This window comes from Aethalodelphis obliquidens, unplaced genomic scaffold (assembly GCF_003676395.1).
Source record: "Aethalodelphis obliquidens isolate GAN/ISIS:26980383/991018 unplaced genomic scaffold, ASM367639v1 scaffold5, whole genome shotgun sequence".
NCBI classification, from domain to species: Eukaryota; Metazoa; Chordata; class Mammalia; order Artiodactyla; family Delphinidae; genus Aethalodelphis; species Aethalodelphis obliquidens.
In genome coordinates, this window is record NW_020837949.1 from 58,576,496 (window position 1) to 58,590,600 (window position 14,105).

General features: G+C 45.1%; 1 protein-coding gene across 2 annotated transcripts in view; it reads left to right on the top strand.

The window, feature by feature from the left end:
* The first annotated feature begins 626 nt into the window (after positions 1 to 626).
* DYNC1I1 (dynein cytoplasmic 1 intermediate chain 1) overlaps positions 627 to 14,105 on the top strand; it is a 345,033-nt gene continuing 331,554 nt past the window's right edge. The window contains exon 1 of one of the 2 annotated variants that reach the window (XM_027102495.1): positions 627 to 943. The gene's annotated coding sequence lies outside the window, so the exon portion shown is untranslated. The remainder of the gene's footprint in view (positions 944 to 14,105) is intronic. The other variant, XM_027102496.1, reaches the window with a different exon arrangement.

Sequence of the window (14,105 nt, forward strand, 5' to 3'; positions counted from 1 at the left end):
AGGTATACTCCATTTACAGTTATAAAATATTGGCTATATTCCCTGTGTTGTACAATATATCCTTGCAGCTTATTTTATACATGATAGTTTGTACCTCTTAATCCCCTACCCCTATAACGCCCCTCCCCCTTCACTCTCCCCACTGACCACTAATTTCTTCTCTATATCTGTGCGTCTGCTCCTTTGTTATATTCACTAGTTCCTCGTATTTTTTAGATTCCATATACAAGTGATATCACACAGTCTTTGTGTTTCTCTGTCAGACTTATTTCACTTAGCATATGGAGGATATTTTGCTATCCAGATTTTCAAAAGCTAGGACTTTAAGAAGCAATGTTGTGGAGACAAGCTGAATATATATTTTTTCCTCTGGGAAAAATTAAGGCTAAATCTATAAGTCTTTGTGCGTAACAGATGGATCTGAGCTTTCTCTATTTCTGTTTAAATAACCTAAAGTAGTTGTCAGGGAGTGAAAGTTGTTCCATGTTGGCATGTCGGCAGGAGCTCTCACAACACTGAAGCTCTTCCGTTTGCAGCCACTTAGGCGAGTCCTACCGGTGGCACAGGGGTAGACGGATAGACCTCCCCAGGTCCGCTGCTGCCATCAGCCTCTGGGCCGGAGCTACCCGCTCGTCGCGATCCCGGGTGCGGAGGGCCCTCCCGCGGGAGGAGCGCGGGGCGTGGAGGGCGTGGGCCGGGGGCGGGGCGAGACGCAGACTGGGTGCTCGCAGGGAGCTGTCAGTGTCAGGCTCCGGAGAGGGAGGAAGTGCTGTAGGTCCCGGAGGAGCGTGAGCCGAGCGGCCGGCGCAGCGTGAGACAGCACATCCTGCGCGCGCCGGGACCGCCGCCCTCGGGAAGCGCACGAGCGCCGCCGCCGCCGCCGCCGGGGAGCCGTGGCCGCGCTCTCGAGCCCAGTTCCGCCGCCGCCGCCGACCACGTCCAGGTAAACGGGAGGGGGGGGTCGCGCTCCCTGGGCCAGCGCCTCCGCGCCCCTCCTCAACCCTCCCGCCCCCGGGTTGTCGGCTTCTGGAGCCGCTGGGCAGTACTGCGGCCGCGGCAGCCGCAGCCGGACCTTGGCGTCGGCCCCCTCCCCGGGCTCCTGCATGCTCCGCGGCGCCCGAAAGCGGCCAAACCCCGCCCCCCCACCTCCCCCGGCAGCGGCAGCCCCTTGCTGCGGCTCTCCCGGCTGAGCCAGGAGGTGAGGGCAGATGAGAAAGAGTGAGTAGTGGTGTCATCACCTTGTGGGCTGGGAGGGGCGTCCCAGTGCGCCCCGCCTCGGTTTTCTCCTGGGGAGCAGAAGGTTAGCGGCAGTGAAATCCGCACCCCTCAGGGCAACCAGCTGACGGACCCCGAGGGAGGGGGGAGCTGCAGAGGGAGGGGAATGGATGCTGTTTGAGTACATTTTAAGCTGTCTGCAAAGCTCTTAGATGCTGTTGCTATCCGCCAAGTCGAAGGAAGCGAATATACTTCCAGCAAGGCATTAATTAAACACACGCAAGAAGGTGCCAGTTTCTCTCACTGCTGCAAAAAAAAGTGTGGCTGGGGGATGTGTTTTAGTAAACACCTTCGCGGCCGCGTGCCTCTCCTTCCCCCACTCCCACTACCGCATCGCTCTGGCCTTATAAATCCGTGCGTCGTCATCATAAGGTCAGTGACCCTGGCGACACTGATGGGAACTGAGTGTGCGGGAGTCTCATGACTTGTAATAAGGATGAACAGAAACCCAGGATCAGGACAGGAAATTACTTAGGAAATTAGAGGCTCAGCAAACTGCAGCAGATGGAATATATTCGTTATCCTGGACTCGCCCGCATCTAGGTAAGGGGCAGAACAAGTAGCCAGCCATTTTCTTGCCTGGAATGACTTTCAAGTGAGCATTGTAGACTTATTGTAGTTCAGGGTTGTGCAAAATTGCTTCTGAATATTCCAGATTAGCAGAAAGCATAACCAACAGTAAGGCATGGTAGCTGCAGAAGACATCATATGGGTAATATTAGCACAGATAGGGGTGACTGCCTCTGTATACATTTTCACTGCGGAAATTATAGAGAAGCACGTTGATCAGTATTAGTAAATTTGAAATTTGTACTCAGTGCAAGTTTCGGCATGGAAAAAAAGGACCCAAACTCTGCTCTTCTCACTATGTTTCTTAGTAAAATAAAATCGTACATTGCTACCACTAAGTCATCAAATGTTCTCTTCATAGGAGCCAACTCCCAATCTTGCTTAAGGTTTGAGGATCCAGTGCTCCAAGAGCCATTTCTTTAAAAAATCTTCTAGCATCATCATTGGTATGTTTAATTAATATAGTTGGGGGCCCAATGCAGGCTTTTTTCAGCCTGTGCAGCTCTGGGCCCCATTGTTGGCCCATAACATCTTCCACATCTCTCTTTTTCTTCCCTGTGTCAGGCACTGATGCACCTGCTTCCTCTCTCTTGGACCTCAGGGTTGCTGAGCTTCTGCACAGTGCCTTGGAGGAGAGGGATGGTTCAGCCCCTCCCCACACCCAGCCTTTCCTTGTCTCCTACTAGAAATAAGTCCTGAAGCTTTTTTGGTGTTACAGGTCTATATCATTAGGTATAATCACCACTAGAGATATGGGCAGAGAAGATAAACTCAACCGACAGAAAAGTGGAGCAGAGTTCTCACGAGTGGTGGTCCCTGGCCCCTAGTTTCTAATGAACTGAGATAGTAAGAAGAAGTCATCAGGCATTTCTCATCATGTTTCATGTCTAAGAGGGGGCTCTATGAACTTTGTTCCCACCCCTCCTACTTCCCCAAAGATTCCTTCCAGAGTCTACATTTAATAAATGAGCCTTTTCCTTGACTCCAGTGCTGAGTCAAGTAATTCTTGGAGATAAAGCCTGGGTGCTGCTCTGTTCATATTCAAAACAGCCATGTAGACGAGTCTTGTAAAATACATGCCAAGTTTTTAAACCCAGCCACGTCTCTTAGCACAGACAAATGTGTACAGGCTTCATCAACAGTTACATCAGTGGGCCACTCATCCTCCCTGGTCACCTTGTTTCCTTCTGTCACCTAATAGCATCAAATGTAAAGGTCACACACATGCATTGCAAACTTAAGTATATTCTTTCATCACCTTGTTCTCCCGATACTTTGCCCCATCAAATAAAACAAAGGTTGATAATAATATTCCGAGCACTTTAGCAGTGCTCAGTACATTTCCTAAATGTATTGCACTGCCTTTGCTGAATGTATTACATTACCAATACATTTACTAAAATGTACTGAGCACTTGACCAGGCGTTGCACTTTAAACTATTTCTCATGTATTAACTTCTTTAATCCTCACAAAAACCTGATGAGGTAGATATTATTCGTAATCCTATTTGACAGGCAAGGAAACTAAGACACGAGGATGTCAAGTAACTTTCTGAAAATTGCTTGGCTAATAAGTTGTAGAGCCAGGATTTGAACCTGGGCAATCTGCCTGTACTCTTCTGTAGGACAGTTTATATTGGTTAATTTTCATACATTGAATACCAGGCTCTCATGTTATCTCATTTCAATCCCTATGTTAATCTTATGAAGTAGACATTATTATCCATATTTTACAGATGATGAAAAACTGAGTTAAGTGATATACTTAATACATAGCAGAGGTAGGATTCAAATCAGGTCTGACTCTAAAACCAGTAGTCATCCATTTTAGCTAGCGTTCCCTATGAGAAACAAAAAAGCTGAGCTTGTCTGTTTCTTTTGGGTGTGTTGCCCATTTTCCTTGTGAGCCATTGCAGTTTCTTTTAAGCCTTAAATGTAGCCATACTTTTTTGCCAGTTGATTGGTAGGCGTGGATGATACGGCAAAACCAGCGTAGGACCATAGCTCTTTTGAAGTCAGATATTGCCTTCGTTCTGTCTCCTTAATGAAACTAGTAATTCCCCATAATACTTTGTGGATCTCAAATACCGTGTAAATAGTCGTTCCACTGATCAGGGATCCCTTTTACTAGAAACTGTTGCGTTTTCTACGTTTCCTAGAAAATGTGAGAAAGTATGTTCTTTTGGGGACTTTGCTGGGACTGTGAACTTCTAGGGTTCACTTCTTTTGAGAATTAACTAAAGTTAACTCCACTCTCATTACTCTGAAATTTATAAACCATTGCCCAGGTCCGTGTAAAAAATGAGTCCTCTGAACTGGGAGCTCTTCGTTGGTACCCAGTACTTGTTTCGTTTGCTTCTCCTTAGGAAGCCTGGCACCAGACTGTCAGCGTGAAGCTTACACTGTAACATAGATGCCACTACCCAGGTGCCAGCTGAGGAGCCACATGTTTATAAAGCATCTCCTGAGTCTTTGTTTAGAGGAGTCTTCTTTTTTTTTTTGCGGTACGCGGGCCTCTCACCGCTGTGGCCCTCTCCCGTTGCGGAGCACAGGCTCCGGACCCGCAGGCCCAGTGGCCATGGCTCACGGGCCCAGCCGCTCCGCGGCATGCGGGATCCTCCCGGACCGGGGCACGAACCCACGTCCCCTGCATCGGCAGGCGGACTCCCAACCACTGCGCCACCAGGGAAGCACTAGAGGGGTCTTCTTAAGCAGGAGTCATAGGCACCATGGAGGGCAGGCATATGAGAGTTTTCAGGTGGTCATCGAACCCGATATAATTGATGCAAAATTTTATGCATTTGTGCTAAATGCAGCTTTCTAGGGAAAGACTGGGTATTTGTGACTAAAAAGAGATTAAGAACCACTGGTTCAAGTGCACTGTTTAGGAAGGGGGAGGAGCAGAGGCCATTCTGCTGAAATGCGTTGGAAACAAGGCAAACTATCCTGTTAGAACCAGCCAAGAAAAAATGTTCTTGGCTATCAGGACATTGCTGGTATTTCGCTACAGAGGCATGCTAGAGTGCCCAGGTCCAAGTACAACATATACTCATGCATGCTGCAACCAGGTGAGGTCTCGAGGACCTCAGGCAGCCCTAGCACTGCTCGCCATTCACTAGGCACTTACCCTTTTCACACTTAGGGTTCATCGAATCTTCCCAACATCCCTGTAAGGCTGACATTTTTATCTGCATTTGACAAACAAGGAATCAGATGATTGGAAACATTAAGCCACTCGGTCAAGGCCACATGAGGCCAGTTAGTAGAAGGGCTGGGTTTCAAATGTAGGTTGGCCAGAGTCCAAAGCCTGTTTATTCTCTTCCCGACATATTTCATTGTTTCTCTATGTGGGACGCCAAAAAGTACTGTTTAGTGTAGCTTTTTATTGTGGCAGGACAGAGTTCCTCAAGAACACTCTCCCATGCTGATAGGAAAAGCCTAAATGTGTTATCAGACGGGAACAAGAAAATTAGACATTTCTCAGCGTGGCAGAGGATAAGCGGGCCCTGCTTTCCCTTGAGGTGTGTGCTCATGCCCCACACATCTGATTCTCAGGTGTGCCCAGGTATCTTGCTGAGCAGCAAATGCATAGCAGTCTGCACCCAAGCCCAGAGAATTGATTGGTTGGTTTTGCCGGGGTAGCTGCAAGACGTTACTCGTTGCAAAAATGAACTTACTTCAGAGCTGAGTTGTAAGCTGTGCGGTGTTCTGGGGCTTACTTGATATAGTGGCTGCGTCGTGATCTGGAACACTAACTTGGTACTTAGTCCTGGGGGGACCTCTTTTTACCAGATGACCTACGTGTCCTTTAGTTTTCGGTTCGTGTCAATCCGGCGATCCATTTTTGGGTACAGACCAGCTAATGCCATCAGTGTGGCAAACACATAAAGCAGAAATTTATGTTAGAGTCAAGAGCATTCTTTATAATAAAAATGAGTCTCAGGCACTGTAGAGGATGGCTGCCTTTGATCAGCAGATTGGCCTGGGAACAGACACCAGAGTGCTTCATTATGCTTCAAGCTTTTTTCTCTCCTGTAGCCTCTGAAGGTTTTTAAAAAGTTTACTGCTCCCTCACCCCCACACATTTTAGGTTGGTATCTAACATTTTTATTGTTAGTTTAAAGAATCACAATGAATGTAATTTCCATAATATTGTAAACTTTGACATTTAAAAATAAAACGATGACATCATTCTTTGAATCCAAATTAAAATCTAAGTGCTATACCAACCTCTGTTTAAAAAGTACCTGAAGAAGCTCTTCAACAAAAGGGTATTTTTATACCCTGTGGTCAAGCATCACAGTAAGATTTGGGTTTCTTTTTTTTTCCCCTGGTAATGGAGGTGGGAAAGGAGGCCCTGAATGATCGTACAACCACAGGTGTGTTCTCTGGTTGGTCAGTTTTTGGAAAGCCTACAGACAGAAGTTCTGGATCTCGAAATTACGATGTTACTAGCTCATAACAACATTCCTGCATGCTCCTTAGAAAGCCTCATGGATGCCAGCGGCACACAATGCCAGTTTGAAGAGCACGTATTTATCTAGCACAGGTGCTGTGTGTTACAGGTCACTGCGGGGCCGGTGCCGGGAGTCGGGTCCATGGCCTTCGTCCGTGTGGCTCAAACTCAAGGTGGCAGGGGCAGAAAGAACAGCAGAGCCACTGGTCCCATCTCTTGCCCTCAGGCAGGTGACTGTATGCATAGTTGTCTTTCTTCTGTTTAGGGATTTACAGGAAGAGATCTGTCCATTCCAGTGTTTTTAGATCACTGGTTCTCAGCCAGGAGTGATTGTCCTTCCCAGGGGACGTTTGGCAATGTCTGGAGACATTTTTGGTTATCGCATTTGGGGAGAGAGGGTGGCTGTAGGCATCTGTAGTGGGAAGGATCAGGGTGCCGCTGGACAGCTTACAATGCACAGAACAGCCCAGGTTAAGAAGCCCTGCTTTAGATGTTCTGGTTTTCTATTGAAATCTTCCCTGCTGTAATTTAAGTCTATTTCTTTGGTCTTCTACAAGATAAGAAGAGCATAACATTTAAAAGGCAGCATAAGGGAAAGGAAAGAAAAAGCCTGCTATTCCACTGACTGCCTGTGTGAGCCTCAGTTTCTTCATCTGTGAAATGGGGATAACAATACTTGGCTTGCAAAATTATTGTAAGGATTGCAGATAATGAGAGTACTGGGTCCAATATGTGGTACATGCTCAATGCGTGGAAGATACTTTTTATTATTCAACAGCCATGATCTCACTCTCTAGCCTTCTCTTCTCAGGGACTTGTGTGATCTTGCCCTGCTTTGAACCAAAGGTATGCTTTTAACAAGTGAATTATGCTATGTACCTGCCTCCTTCCACTTCAAGACACTGGGCTCCCTGAGGCATCCTTTGTATCTTTCAGCAGAGGGTCTTACACGTGGTAGATCTCAACTAGCTTTGTTGACCTGAAATATTAGCCAGAATAAATCCCACTTAATTTTCCTTTTATTATAAGATTTAATTCTTTCCCCCGTGGATTATTTTAATGTGTTCAGTAAAACATTCACTTCCTTAAATGTAGCCGCAATTGCACGTCTGGGCCCAATATGGACGTGGGCTTGGTAATGCCTAGAATTCTGGAAGCCTTGCCTTCCTGAATCAGGATCACATTGAACATTTCTGCTGGGGGCAGGGCAGTCTTGAGGAAAATAATCTTTCATTCTAGAAGTGACGTGTAGGATGGTTTGAGTCTTGTGTTTTCCTTTAGGAGTCCCTTGGTCTGATTCTTTTGATCTGGCTTTGATCTGACACTCTCTGAGCAGGGCAGTACTTGGGTTCCTTTCTGGGAGGGGGAGGGGAAATTTTGATACATTTGTCAGATTTCTATTTTATGCTAATATCTAGAGTGAAACCAAGAGTAACACATGTATTTTAAATAGCTCTAATGAATAAATGATGACAATATTTTATATCCTTTGCCTATGGTTTCCCTTGTAGGGTACGATTTTCCCGCTCTAACTTGAAATAGTACCCATTTCTTTGTTTGACAAGCTGGAGGTTTTAGTAATTGAAATGGAATGAAGTTCTCTCCTTTTGAAAGTAGTTTAGATCCTGTTGTGCACATATGTAAGCCTTTAAAAGTTGATCGAGTTGTTGAATGTTATAGTGGGCCCATGTGGAGAGGATGATCATGGGATTCTGTCTCAGAATCAGCTTGTGGGATTTTAGTCGTTGCTGGGTTTGGGTGGCTGAAAGGGTAGAAGGCCCTGTGGGGAATGTGTGTTTTGACAGTGTCCCCTTTTAAAATGAAGCGTGTCTCCTGTTTCACCATCCCCCCCATTAGTATCAAAATAGCAAGGGGTTGTGGGAATTGGTGTGTATTTTGTGGGAGAAAGAATAACAGAAAACTTCTCTGCTTGTTTCCTTGAAAAGTGTGACTTTGTTCACTTTCAGAAGGTATAGGTTACCACTGGCTCCGAAAGAGGATCCTCTCTCTTTGAATGTTTTCAGGCTCAGAGGAAAGTGAGAGTCTATTTACCTAAGTTAAAATGCCAAACTAAATCTCCCAATGCAAATATGGACCACCCAGGGACTTTGTAAAGGCCAGGTTTGGGGTTTTGAATACAGATTTTCCTGCTTCCTCTTTTAAGCTTTTTAATATTTTTCGAATGCTGCTGAAAAGTAATTGGCATATCAAGCAAGGATGAAATCTCATATCTTTTGCCATGAACTTTAAAGGGGGGAATTGTACTCATTTCCTTTGAGAGCCCTTTGTTTTTCAAAATAAAGAAATATGAATTACTAAAATTTGAAGGCCAAGTTGTAGATTTCAGTTTAAAGTAGATAGAAAAGTTGGGTTACAAAACAGTTATAGGAGAGGAGAAGGATATTCTCTTCAAATGTTCCCTTTCCCAAGTACATTGTGCCTAGACAGAGCCATTTACCTCAGTAAACTGGGTAGAACTTTGCTTTGGGGGATGGGCGAGGGTATTGGAAACATCACCTCAGTTAGAAAACAAAATTCAACTGAGTAAATTTTAAAAATCTTATTGGGGGCTTCCCTGGTGGCACAGTGGTTGAGAGTCCGCCTGCCAATGCAGGGGACGCGGGTTCGTGCCCCCCGTCTGGGAGGATCCCACATGCCGCGGAGCGGCTGGTCCCGTGAGCCGTGGCTGCTGAGCCTGCGTGTCCGGAGCCTGTGCTCCGCAACGGCACAGGCCTCAACAGTGACAGACCCGCGAACCGAAAAAAAAAAAAAAAAAAAAATCATATTGGGTTTTTTTCAGCAAAATATGAATTGGGTAGCATCCCATCTAGCAGATAGAAAGGAGCTCTGAAGAGCTTTACAAAATGAAAGACCGCTGTAGGCAGAAGGGAGCAAGACAAGGAAGTTACTAGGGAAAGAGTGGATTGTTTGTGGCAAGGTCACGTTCCTTTAGGGGATGGCAGGGTCTGTGAGGCAGGTTACCTGCTTAGTGCTGATCAGTAATTCCGGATACACCAGTTTAAGTCTCTACACCCAGGAGAGGTTGAAACTGTAATTAAGTTAGGTATTAAGACTCAGTGTGGTGATGTGGGTTAGCACAAGTGACTCTGTTTGGGGCCTGTTGTCTCTCTCTCTCTCTCTCTTTTTTTTTAATAACAATTCCTGCCTTTTGATCAGACTCTTAGCTTTACTGAGAGATGTGATCAAAATTTGAGGCATTAGCACCGCTCCCAGCTACCGCTCTGAAGTTCTCACGTTTTTTTTTTTTACTCATCCTCTCTGTGGTATTCACAGGTCACAAGTTCAAGTTCACATTTTTTACATCGGTCATTTTCTTTGCTTCTTTTCTGAAATTCCAGTCTTAGAGAAATCATTTGCTTGGTGGTTGGCTGCTGCGAACATGCATTTAAAGCTTTTGTGAGAATGCATCGTGCCAGGGAGATTACTATGATTGTTATACACAGGACGATTCCCAATTTCTGGAGTGCACTTCGGAGCCATGGTCCTCAAGACCCAACTGATCAAAATCTGTTAAGTCAAAGAAAGACCCCATTGAAGTAGTCACTTTGTTAAGCCAACTGACTTGCTCAGTGATCTTGTATAGCTGAGTTTCAACTTCCCCAGAAGTGTGAATACGGGTACAACAGGTGGTGGTGACCATAGCACAGACACTTAGTTCAGCTAAAAGACAACCAAGGGCTATCCTATTATCAGGACCAACCTTGGCCAGAGAGTCTAAGGATTTTTCTTGGGCAGCTCTTGCTTTAGAAGTGGATTCTGCAGTGTTTTCAGGAGTTAAGGAGAGATTCTTAATCATAGCTTCATTTGTACTCACTCTGAACCAGGGAAGTAGGGACCTGCCAACAGAAGCAAATCCAGAATCATGAGCACCTTCTGGTAGGTCTTTTCTAACTCAATGATGTAAATTCAGGAGAGGTGACCAATGAGCTGTGTCAGTCTGTGAACAGTTAGGGGCACAGTTAGGTTACCTAAGAGGTATTGACCAGTTATATGCCAGCCATCCAGACACTCGTAGGCCCAAGGAGAATAATAACCACTACAGACAAAGGTAAATCCTGAGGGGACACAAAGCGCTCCCGCTAACGTGGCACTGTCGATGAATTCATTCGAAGGGATTGTTGCATTTACCCATTCAAGACAAGGCTCAGTTAGGTTTCCAGTGCATTTGGGAGGTAAATCTCCTAACCTGAAATAAAAAGTTGCTCTAAATTCCTTGCAAAAATGGGTGCTGCTGGTGAGATCTTTTCATGATTGGGGGAAGATCTGATTTAGATCATCATAAGAATGTGAGTGTGCAAATGTACTACAGTTTGTGTAGGTGTTTATGTCTAATTGGTCAAGTAGAGTTATCAGTGGAGAAAGTTAAAACAAGCACTGGCTATAAAAGTTGGACTCTGTAAGTGCCTTCTAAGGGGAGTCAATTATAGTTTGTGGTGACGTTGGGAATAGAAGAATAATTGGTCACGGGGAGGACTAGGGGGTCTCTAGCATCATGGACAGATCAGAGATTTTGATGACAAATGCAACGGTCTGAAAGATTATCCCCCTTCACAATGGCCCGGAAGATAACAGATGATAGCGTTATCTTTCCAGGCCAATGCCAGAGTGAAGGAAAGACAGGGAAGAAGAAAGGGGTATGAAGGCTTGATCTGGTGTTTGGTAGAAGCAGTCTGTCTTGATGTTGGCTACTTCTCTTCCTAGTCAGTTTGGTTTGCAGGTCTCCAGTGTTTGTACAGGACCAGATATCAGGTGGAGCCTTCTTAAGCTTTGAGATATGTACCCAGGGATCAGTGCCTTTTAGTTTTGCAGTGGTGTCAGCAGTCAGGAGCACTCGGTAAGATCCCTTCCAGCTGAGTTCAAGAGCTGTCTTCCTCTGATGATGTTTCCAGAATACCCAGTCACCAGGCTCCATACTGTGGCCAACAGGATCCTTTGAATTGGGATCTGGGAGAGCTTTTTTTAATCTGTTGGTGATAAGTAAGGTTCAGCAGAAGACATTAAAGACTTACAATAGCTCTGGTCATGTTAATGTGAAATAACAAGGAATCAACAGAAAATTTGTACACAGTAGACACTGGCCTGCTGGTGACTGTGTCACGCGCAGTAAGTTTATGTTTCCCAAAAGGGAAACGAATAGTCAGCAAATAGTCAGCAAAACCAGAGTCAATACCTGAGGCCAAGGGACTCTAACAATTTGAGCAAGTTTGGAGGTTTTGAATTTGAGGATCCATTACTTCTCTCATCCTTGCCTGATGATTGAGCGTTATAGGGACAATGACGATTTCAAGAAGTTTACAAGGTTTTGTTAAAGCTTATATGATTTGTCCAGTGAAGTGGTTACCCCAGTTGCTGAAGATTGTGGAAGGTACACCTCACGTGGGAAACACGGTTTCTAACAGTTTCTTTGCCACTGTGAAGGCATCGGTTTTGCAGCAGGGAAGGCTTCAATCCATCCAGAAAACACACACACGGTAAGAAGAACATATTGATAACTCATGCTAGGTGGCAGTTGAATGAAGTCCAGCTGCAGGTGTTCAGAGGGTCCAGAGGGAGGAGGTTTGTGGCCTCTGGGAACAGACATAGTTTTTTCAGGATTATGGACCTGACAGGTCAGACACTGGTGGTAAACTGTTTTCATAATTTTATAGAAGGCCCTCCACCAGTGTTTATTCCTAATTTCAGTCATCTTACTTGCACCATGGTGGGTGAAGGAATGCAAAAACCGAAAAATGGGGTTTGCCAGGGAGTCAGGAAGAGCCAGGCACTATCTGGGTTTCCTGTAGCCCTGACCGGTCATTGAATTTACAACCATTGTTTGCCCGTCGTGATTTCTCTGACTCAGAAGCAGGCTGTTGCCTGTTGCAAGGATATCGGGGTGGCAAAAGTCTGGAACAAGGGCTCTTTTTTTTTTTTTTTTTTTTTAAATTTATCTATTATTTTGGCTGCGTTGCGTCTTCGTTGCCGTGCGCAGGCTTTCTCTAGTTGTGGTGAACTGGGGCTACTCTTTGTTGTGGCGTGCGGGCTTCTCATTGTGATGGCTTCTCGTTGACAGGACGTGGTGTCACGAAATGGGATGTTATTACCTCGAGGTCTTGGGGCTCACCTTCTTCAGGTGGGGGTAGTAACGTAGCAGGATTAAGGACCTTATAATGTTTAGATGCAATTTAGGTGGTGAAAGCAGAAGGATCTCATAGGAGGTTAGTCTCTTTGCAGAGAAATGTTGAGTCAATTCAGAATTAAGAAGACCTTGGACGATATGTGGAGTTTGTAAATACATGTCATTTCCTAGGGTTAAATCTACTGAGGCTTCTGCTAACTTTGCAGCTACAGCCTTAGGAAGTTGGGATAGGTACGAGCAACTGCATCAGATTGTGTGCTGTAATAAACACTAGGCTTGTGCTTACCGTGTTCTTGTGTGAGCATTCTCCAGGGGTTGGTTATCTCTCTCATGTACAAATAAGGGGAAAGGTTTTGAAGTTGGGTGGCCCTGGGGCAGGCCTTGCAGCACTTGTTTTAGTTTGATAAAGGCCTGCTCATGTTTATCTTCCCCAGGAAATGGTTCAGGGACTGAGTTTTTAGTGAGTTCATAGAGCAGGAAAGCCACGAGAGAAAAATTAGGAACCCATAGTCTGCAATAACCAGCCAGGCCTAGGAGTCCACAAAGTTGGCACTTAGGTGTTGGCCTAGGGAATTCTTGGATTAGCTTAATTCTTTTTGGAGACAGCTGGATTCCTTCAGCGCTTAGATCATGACCTAGGTAATGAGTAGTGTCTAGAGATAATTGTAATTTTTCCTTGGAGACTTTATGTCCTTTTTTAGCTAACTGTTGTAGCAAGTAAGTGGAATTCTTTATGGATGCCTCTTTGGTAACTGAATATAGCAAAAGGTCATCTATATTCTTACTGTAGAAGGGTCGATTTCCTAGGAACCTGGAGGGTACATAAATTTTGGTGGAGCACTTGGGAAACATCAGAAGGGGCCTCAGTGAACCCTTGAGGCATGCCTGTCCAGGTATATTGTTGACTGTTCCAAGTAAAGATGCATAGATAGTGGCTGTTGGGGTCCCCAGGGATGCTGAAGAAGACAAAGCTCCACAACGGTGAACCATCTTGAGTCTGATGGAACTTGTGACAAAGGATTTTGGGGAATGGAACAGCTGGAAAATGGGGAATCTCGTTAATAGCTTTCAAGTCCTGGACAGATCGCCATCCCCACCCATTAGGTTTTGGGACTGATAAGACCAGGTGTTACAGGGGCTGGTACAGGGAATGGTTAGCCCCTGTGTGAATTGGTCTTCTGTTATTGGTACGAAGCCTTGTGTGGTCTTAGGTTTTAATGGATATTGAGGCAGTTTAGGAAGAAGTTTAGTTATGTTTCTCCGAATTTTTATAGGCTCTGCACTTCTTACTCTCCCAGTGTCAGTGTTAGAGGTAGCCCACAGATTTTCAGGCACCTCGATTAAGTTAGAGGTCTTTTGCTGGAATTCTTCCTCTTCTGTATCAAGGACAGATTGTAAAGAACATAAAAGATCAGGTTCCGGTTGGTCAGGACATTCTAAGGTGAGGTCTCTATGAGAAGCAAAATCTTAGCCCTTTTAATTTAGAAAGGAGATTGCTACCTAATAGATTGACTACAACTGTATCACATAGCAAAAAGGAATGTTTTTCAGTGAAAGGTCCCAGAGTCATTTGTACTGATTGAGATAGAATTTTATTAGATACCCACTGTGGAAACTTCTTTTTCACTCCAAAACATTTGTTGTCCTCTGGGGTTTAAAGTAGAG